The 8,627-nt window shown below is 54.3% G+C and overlaps 1 pseudogene; it reads right to left on the bottom strand.

Moving 5' to 3' along the window:
* Positions 1 to 4,729: 4,729 nt before the first annotated feature.
* LOC102251798 lies at positions 4,730 to 6,952 on the bottom strand (annotated as a pseudogene).
* Between the last annotated feature and the right edge of the window lie 1,675 nt (positions 6,953 to 8,627).

The raw sequence follows: 8,627 nt of genomic DNA, 5'->3' as shown, positions 1-8,627 counted from the left end.
CCAGAGAACAGCTTCAGGCCACGCCAGATTACAACTCTACTACATCCACGATCGACACACTCAAGGGGCAGACTTGGTGAGCACCAAAGCCCCACAGAAGCAAGTCCTGCTTCATAGGGGTGTCTCCTGCACAGGAGCTCTCCCACTGTAGTCACAGTTGGTCCTCACAGCCAATTGGCTTGAATGTCATTTCCTCCCAGTGATGCCAATAGCAATCAAGCTCAACTACAACAGGACAGTACACACAGCCCATACAGAGGTGCACCTAGAGTGCCCAGCCACTGGGCCCTACAGAACACCTACTACACAAGGCCACTCTACCAATTCTAGGAGACATAGCAGCTCTACCTAATACATAGAAACAAATACAGGGAAGAAGCCAAAATACAGAGACAAAGAAACATGTCACAAATGAAAGAACAGAAGAAATCTCCAGAAAAAGAACTAAATGAAATAGAAGCAAGCAATTGCTAGATACAGAGTTCAAAACAATGGTTATAAATATGAAGATAGTGTAAGGAGGGTCTTGGACAACTTCAAGCATACCAACATTCGCATTGTGGGCATGCCAGAAAGAGAAGAGAGAGAGCAAGATATTGAAAACCTATTTGAAGAAATAATGATAGAAAACTTCCCCTACCTGGTGAAAGAAATAGACTTACAAGTCCAGGCGCAGGGAGCAAACAAAGTGAACCCAAAGAGGCCCACACCAAGACACATCATAATTAAAATGCCAAGGGTTAAAGACAAAGAGATAATCTTAAAAGCAGCAAGAGAAAAGCAGTTAGTTACCTAAGGGAGTACCCATACGACTGTCAGCTGATTTCTCAACAGAAACTTTGCAGGCCAGAAAGGAGTGGCAAGAAATATTCAAAGTGATGAATAGCAAGGACCTACAACCAAGTTTACTCTTCCCAGCAAAGCTATCATTTAGAATTGAGGGTCAGATAAAGAGCTTCACAGAAAAGAAAAAGCTTAAGAAGTTCATCACCACCAAACCAGTAATACATGAAATGTTGAAGGGTCTTCTTTAAGAAGAGGAAGAAGATGAAGAAGAAGGAGAAGAAGAAGAGATAAACATATGATGGCAATAAATACATATCTATCAACAATTGAATTTAAAAATCAAAATAAATGAATAAATGAACAAGAAATCTAATGAACAAAATAAACTGATGAATAAAATAGAATCAGAGGCATGGAAATGTGGACTAGACTGAGGAATCTCAGAGGGAAGGTGGGAGGGGGCAGGGAAGAGATTAACCAAAGACCTTACATGCATATGTGCATAGAGTGGTGAAGGACTGGGGTGGGGAGGGAACCGGGTGGAGGAGGGTAATGGGGGAAAAGGGAGGAACATCTGTAGTACTCTTGACAATAAAGTTTTGTTGTTGTTTTTTACAAATAAGTGACATGAATAACACCATGTCTGGTGACTAACAATGACAATCGATGACCTCTGATCTTTAGGGAGGCCTTGCCTCGTGCCCGACACTGGGTGAGTTTTTCCCTTGTGTGAACCTCACCACAGCTATGCAAGGAGAACTTGAGTGTGGTCCCCATTGGGCAGAAGAATGAGCTGAGGCTCGGAGAGATGAAGTAACCTGCCCCAGGTCACACAGCTTGCAGGTGCTGGTGCCGAGATTTGAACCCAAGTCTTTCTGATTCCAGATCCTGTGCTGATACCCACCCTCCACTAGAATGCCTGGCACACAGTGGTGTTTAATAGGTGTTTGGCTCATTTAAAGGGTCACTGCTGAGTCCTCTCTGTTCACAGGGGTCTGGGCTGGCCCTGGGGATTTACTGTTAATACAATTGATTCTATATCCATCATGCCCTCTCCCCGGCAGGCTATGGATTTTAATGGAGTGGATACTAATTGCCCCTGTGCTGTGGGTGGGACAGACTGGGAGAGAGTTTACTCCAACTCTACCACCAAATTCCTTAACACAGACCAGCACCAAAGCTGTGGTGAGGATGTAACTAGGCAGAGACACAAGCAGGGCACTCGGCTGAGGGAACAGGGTAGGCGAAGGCATGGCGGGGGGACCCTGTGACCCTCCTGAAAGAGCCACACACGCCCTCCTGCCAGCAAGTCTGCCTGGTCCTGACTCAGAGCAAGGGGTCCCTCAGGAGCTTCTGGGAGATTTGGGTCACTGTAGAGCAAGTGTGTCAAACTCAAAGGCTAACATGGGCCAAATAAACAAGGTTTAAGTTTATGTGGCTGCAAACAAACAAAAGCTTCAATTTTCATAGAAAAGTAGGTTTATTTCGATAGAGACATGCTGAATACAAAGGGCTGAAATAAGTGAGTAGTCATTAACATAAAATAACTAGTGGCCTGGTGCATAAAATTCATGCACTTTAAAAGGGGATTAAGTAGAGGAAATATTTTAATATTGCTATTTGCCCTTTCTCTATAATAGAAGTGTCAGAGATGAAAGAAAATTAGTAAATGTATATGAAAATCTTCCTCCTGTCAGAGTCTGGGGCACATCACAGGACACAGAGTCAAGTCCCCACCTCAAAATCACGCAAGACCCAGACCCAGCCTGCCCAACCCTTGTCAAGCCCTGCTGGGGCGGGAGGAGCAGCCTGAGGTCCCCCGTCAAGCCCCGCTGGGTGGGGGGGAGCAGCCTCAGGTCCCTGCTGATTGCTTGTTAAAGCTCGTTACAGCAACTCGTGGGTGCAGCCATCTTGTGTTATGGAAATCCCACTCTGCTGTGGGCCTGCCACCGTGTGACGGTCAATTTGCATATTCCCACTTTATTAGATAGGATAGAACATTTTAATAAAAATTAATATTTTTTTTTTGAACATTAACTTACCAATCACTGAATAACTGCACAAATTAATAAGCATAATGTAAATAAACCTATTTTTCTTGTTCTCTGAAAGTGAAATATTTCCTGTTGCATGCACCAAACAAGTTAATCCAAGACAAATGACGTGGCCATTGGCTGCTTAAATATTCGCTGCTAGTATTAATGGAGAGAAATGGTGCGCCTGGTTGTAAGGCGTGTAAAGGAAATGAATGCAACACGATTATAGTAATCAGTCATTAGCGAACATTGTAGTTCGTTATTAATAATTATGTATAACAGGATATTGTAAAAATTAAGTTATGAAATTTTTATTAAAATGTTTCTGACATACCATTATATTGGCTGGGCCACAAAAATACTCGTTGTGGGCCACGAGTTTGACATGCTTGCTGTAGAGTGTTTCTCAGTCACAGATGGGCTGGGCAGCTCTGCAGGGAGGGGGAGCAGGCAGGAAGCTGACGTGGAAAGAAGCAAAGGGGGGGAGTCAGGACGGGCATGACAGCCGGGCTCTCTGGACCAACCTCCCAGGCTCCCTCTTCCCTGATCTCTGAGTTATTTTAAACATTAGTTCATGTTGGGGACACATGGGATAAAGATGCAGAAGACTCACAGAAACAGCTCTCCTCCCTCCTGCTCCCCAACCTCCCAGTCATCCAGGCAGCCAGTTTCTGGTATATGTTTCCAGAACATTCTACCAAACATGCATGGGTGCATGTATGTGCATATCTTGCTTCAGAATAAACCTGACAGCACCCAGCACTCTCTCTCCTGCCTTGTGTTGTTTTCACTGTCTCAGAAAATGTTCCCTGTTTAGATTCACTCAACAAATATTTACTGAACACCTACTAAGCGTTCCCCTGCAGTCAGACTGCCCAGCCCCCTGTTCTCACAGAATCTCTATCTTCACTTTCTTTTGGTTTTTTTCTTGGATGAAACATAAGATTTTATTGCTCTAGTACAACTTGGTCTTCACCAATGCCCAGCTTTGTGGGGCATGTAATGCGTCATGACTGTGGACACAGAATCACCGTAAGCCTGTGCTACAGCCCTGGGCTTCATGAAACTTCACCGGCTTCTAAAACTGCAAGTCCCATTTCCCCCTTGTTCTCTGCCTTGTTCCCAACTTCTCACCTTGGGGCTTCTCACTGTCTGGGTAACACAGGCCCCGGCCTAGGCCAACCTTGGGAAGTGGCCCCTTTGTGATACCACTGCCTGGGCCTGGTGCTGAGCCTGCAGCCTCTGGAGGTGACTTGGTTTGGAGCCTGTCTGTAGCACCCAGGGGTGGCCTGGGTGGCGGGCAGTCACGTTAGGCTGGCTCCTAGCTCCTCGGAGAAGCCTATAGACACTGGCCTGATGTGGGTACTGCTGGACTCTCTGAGGTGTCTCAGAGCCCTCACTTCTAGCTGGTGGACAGAACCATCGGGCAACCACACCTCACTTTTCCACGTTGCAAGCAGCTGGGAGGGCCCCGGGCCTTACCGGCACTACTGCACAGAGTGGCCACCTTCCCGCAGGGCTTCAGCCCAGGACGAAGGGAAGGGCTACGGCTGCGCTGTGGGCCGGACTGCACATGCCTTGCCCAGCCCTCAGGGGCGCAGGCTCCCCGCTGCTTCCCTGTGGGTCCCACCCACACTCCTCTGGCCGGGCAGCCAGTAGCCTTCAGACATGCATTCCTCCCCCACACACCCCTCCCATGAGAGTGGCTTTCCTCTCCCCCAAGTGCTGGGCTGAAGGCAGGCCTTTGAGATGTCCTGCCCTACGAATGGCTTCCGGCAGCCGGCCCGGTGGCTCTGAGTCCGGCCTGTGCCCACACCCCTACAGCACAGGGGCCACTACCTGCTCTGCCCTGCGAGGCTGGGCCCACCCCTACCACCCACAGGCTGCTGAGGGTGTGTGTGCTCTGAGAACGTCCCACCATGAGGACTTGGACATCTGGGTTTGGGGGTCTGCCCAGGTGAAGAGATCAGCTCTGAAAGTCATCACTCTCTCCAGGCCCCGCCTGTTTCGGTGGTCCAGGCCCAAGACTGGGAGGGAGCTGTCTAGGACCCCGTCTTTGTACAAGACCAGCTTCTGCACTGTCTTCTGTCAGGCTGAGTCGATGACCATCTGTGGTGGCCGTGATGACGCACAACAGCCCAGGTGTGATCCTTCCACGGCTGTGGGCTGGGGCTCTGGGCCGCTCCCCCATAACTCTCAGGTGGCACCCCCTTGAGTACAGCCAGCCTGCCCGGGGGGTGCAGGGGCCCATGTGATAGCCCCCTGTGCAGGGCTGTCTGGCAGGGCTGGGCCTGGGGGCAGTACACAGTCAGGTGCCAGGAATCGAGGGTGGCAGACACGCCAGACACACTCTTGTCACTCTCCACGGACTGGGTGGGGCCTTTTTGGAGCTGCTCTGTCGCCGGGGCCGAGGCTTCTGAGGGCATTGCCAGGGGCTGCCAGGGACTGGCATTGCTGGTGGACATGTAGGAGTTTTCCTGTGGAGCAGGGGCTTGCGGCCAGAAGCCTCTGCCTCCAGGGATGGCCCTGCCACTGCGGCCTGAGGCTTCTCCAGCCTCTCGTCCACCTGGGTCAGGGGTCTCCTCAGCCTGGCGGTGCAGGCAGCAGAGGACCAGCTGGCCCAGGGCCAGGCCTAGCTCAGTGGGCAGGGCCCGGGCCTGGGGTCCAGGCGCTTCGTGCAGATCTGGGAGGCGACTGGGGCAGCCCAGGCTCTGAGGCCAGACCCGCTTGGTGTGCGGTCTGGGTGCTTTTCAGGGCACCCACCATCCTCTCCGTCCTCTGTCACCAGGTCTTTCAGGTACTTGGCTTTCGCACCATGCGTCCTCAGAGCACTGTGGCCAGCCAGGGTTTCCAGAACCACCATGCCGAAGCTGAAGGTATCGGTGTCCAGCGCCAGCCTCCGGTCATGACGTGCTCCTCTGGCGGGCAGGCCAGGGTGCCGCTCAGGTCGAGTCCGGGCCACGGTGCTGCTCTGACCAGGGTTGGCCACTGCAAATGGCCGAGACGGGCCAGGCCAAAGTCTCCCAGTTTGGGCATCAGCCTGTCATCCAGAAGGACGCTGGAGTCTGGACATCTCCGTGGGCGAGGCTGGGGCCGTCCTGAGGTAAAACTGACTCGCCGGGCTGTGCTCAGAAGGGTGCCCAGTGCTGGGCCCGGAGAGGGGGGAGCAGGCCTGGGCCTGGAAGTGGAGGGCCTTCCAGGGAGCTGCCGGGCAGGAAGCCACAGACAAGGCAGTGGTCGCCGCTCTGAGCACAGCAGCCAGCAAAGTCCACGATGTTTGATGACAAGACTGACAGCTGCTCCACGTGGCCAGGAAGCTCTGCCCCACAGTGGCCACCCCAGGTCTGCCTCCTCGTCCATCTTCTCCACGGCGTTCCCCGTGCTCCTCAGGATGCCCGTGCACACGTCCGAAGCCGCCCTCCCGACCTTCAGCTCCTCTGAGAAGCTGTGGTGCCCTGGGAGCCTCATGGAGGGCCGGCAGAATGGAGAGGGGGTTCCCGGGCAGAAAGGAGCCTGGGTTCTCTGGGCTCTGCTTGGTGGAAGAGGATTCTAGAGATGGTGGCGGTGGCTGGAGGGCAGCAGGGCTTCGGACAGGGCAGCACTCAGGCCCAGAATGGTTCTGGGAGCCTGGAAAAGCTGGGGGGGAGTAGGGGGACGCTGACGATTGCAACTCCTGCGGGGGGGGCGGGGCTGGGGGTCTTGGCCTCAGAGGGTGCAGAGATGGAGCGGGTCCTTGGGGCTGTGGTGCTAGAGGGTGGGAGGGGGACGGGAGGGTGCCAGGCTGGTTCAATGTCCCTCACACGGAGCAGCTGCAAGTGCATGAGGATGTGCATGAGGCCGGCCACACGGGCATTTCAGTTGATCTGGGGCCACAGGAGCGAGGTCTGGTCTCGCCCCATCAGGGCGGCAAGCTGGCATCAGTCGCTGGGCTCCAGGGCGTCCATCATTTTGTAGAAGCGGCACATGACCCAGGGTGGCACCTTGTACAAGAATTGTTGGGCACTGGGACCTGTGGGGCCCCCCGAGCCAGGGTCCCCCAGACTCAGCCCCCAGCCATGGGCCTCTGTCTCCAGGCCAGGACCTCTTGGGGCCTCGGGCTGGCCAGGCCCATGGACACTGACTCTCTCCATCCTCACCTTCTCACGGCGGCTCTGACGTGTGGCAGGCTTTGCAGCTGTTGCTACTCTGAAGGGAGACACTTGGGACGTACATCCTGCTGCCGGGGTGCAAGCAGCTGGTGGGATACACTCCTAGACACAGAGCTCCTGGGATAGAGAGTTGTGTTCTTTTAGCTTGGCTGGCTGTCACCAGGCTGGGATTGACAGGTCAGGGTTGGGTTCGAGGCAGGGAGTGACCTGGCTGGAGGTGGCACTGAGTCCGGTGGAGCCAGTGCTGGGATGGGCTTGAGGAGGGAGAGCAGAGACACCCCTTAGTCCTCAGGAGCCCTCTGCTTGAGGAAAGTCGGAGTTAGAGGGGGACGGGGACCAGGCGAGCTGTGCTGAGGCAGCCCAGGAGGCGGTGGGTGCCTGGAGGAGGGTGGGACCCAGCCTGGGAGGGAGAGCATCAGTGAGGCTGCAAGAGGGGCCCCTTTCCTGAGCCCCCACAATGGGTCTGGGGCTGCCCCTGGCCCTCCCCATATCCCTCAGGAGACCTATGTTGCCCACCCACCCACTGGACAGTGACTACCCCAGACCCTTCCTGGGCGCTGGCACTGGGGTGGGCGAGAGCCCCCAGATGCTGGCACTGGGGTGGAGAGCAGGTGCCTGTTTCAGCTTCTGAGGCCAAGGCTTGGAGGCAGAGAGCAAGGACCCAGAAAGCCACTCGCCTCTCCCAGCGCTGGCCCTGAGTGCCCGGCTGGGGAGTCCCTGTGGAGAGGAGCATCGGCCACGACTCCTGGAATGACCTGCGGAACCAGAGAGCCGTTGGGCTTCCTCACACGGACACAACAACCCGACTTTAAAACATAAAGTTGCCCTGGTTGGTGTATTACAGTGGATAGAGCCTGCGGACTGAAGGGTCCCGGGTTTGATTCTGGTCAAGGGCACATGCCCTGGTTGCGGGCTCGATCCCCAGTGGGAGGCGTGCAGGAGGCAGCCGATCAATGATTCTCTCTCATCATTGATGTTTCTCTCCCTCTCCCTCTCCCTCTCCCTCTCCCTTCCTCTTGAGATCAATAAAGATATATTAAAAAATAAAATTAAAAAATAAAACATAAAGTCACGTAAAGTTCTTTCTGTACGGACTTCAGAGCCCAGATGCTGTCAGATGTGCCCGTGGGTCACACGCGCCCAAATGCCTCTCACTCCTCATGGCCCACAGCCAGGCTGGAGGCCTGAGCGGCTGCAGGGTCCCCGGCTGGCGAGGCCAGACCAGCAGTGGGGCCCCAAGCACTCGGGGAGCAGTAAGGTGTGGGCTGCACACAAAAGTGAAGCAAGGAGGGGTTCCCCTCTCAGGAGGACACACCTCTGACAGTTTCACTCCCAAACTTCCTCAGGCTTCCTTTGCTCATGCAAATAGATGGGCAATTTTTCTCCACATAAATAGGGCCGCACATTAGGCCCTGTTCTGCCTCTGGAGCCCTTTTGGGGAGGGCAGGGGCAACAGTGTGTCCTAGTCCATCCCCTCCCCACTGGCAGGCCTCTGGCCTACCTCCTGTGTCAGAGTCAGGCCCACTGCAGAGATGAGCACACTGAGGCCCAGCTTCAGCCTGCCTCCTTGTGAGGAAGGAAGGGCGAGGGGCTGGTCATGGGGCAGGTGTTGGGGCAGAGTCCTCATCCCTAGAGTGAGGGCCCTCCTGGGGACCTC

The sequence above is a fragment of the Myotis brandtii genome, unplaced genomic scaffold (assembly GCF_000412655.1).
Source record: "Myotis brandtii unplaced genomic scaffold, ASM41265v1 scaffold2054, whole genome shotgun sequence".
Taxonomy (NCBI): Eukaryota; Metazoa; Chordata; class Mammalia; order Chiroptera; family Vespertilionidae; genus Myotis; species Myotis brandtii.
The sequence above is the reverse complement of the archived record's forward strand: the minus strand, read 5'-3'. Positions and strand labels throughout refer to the sequence as shown.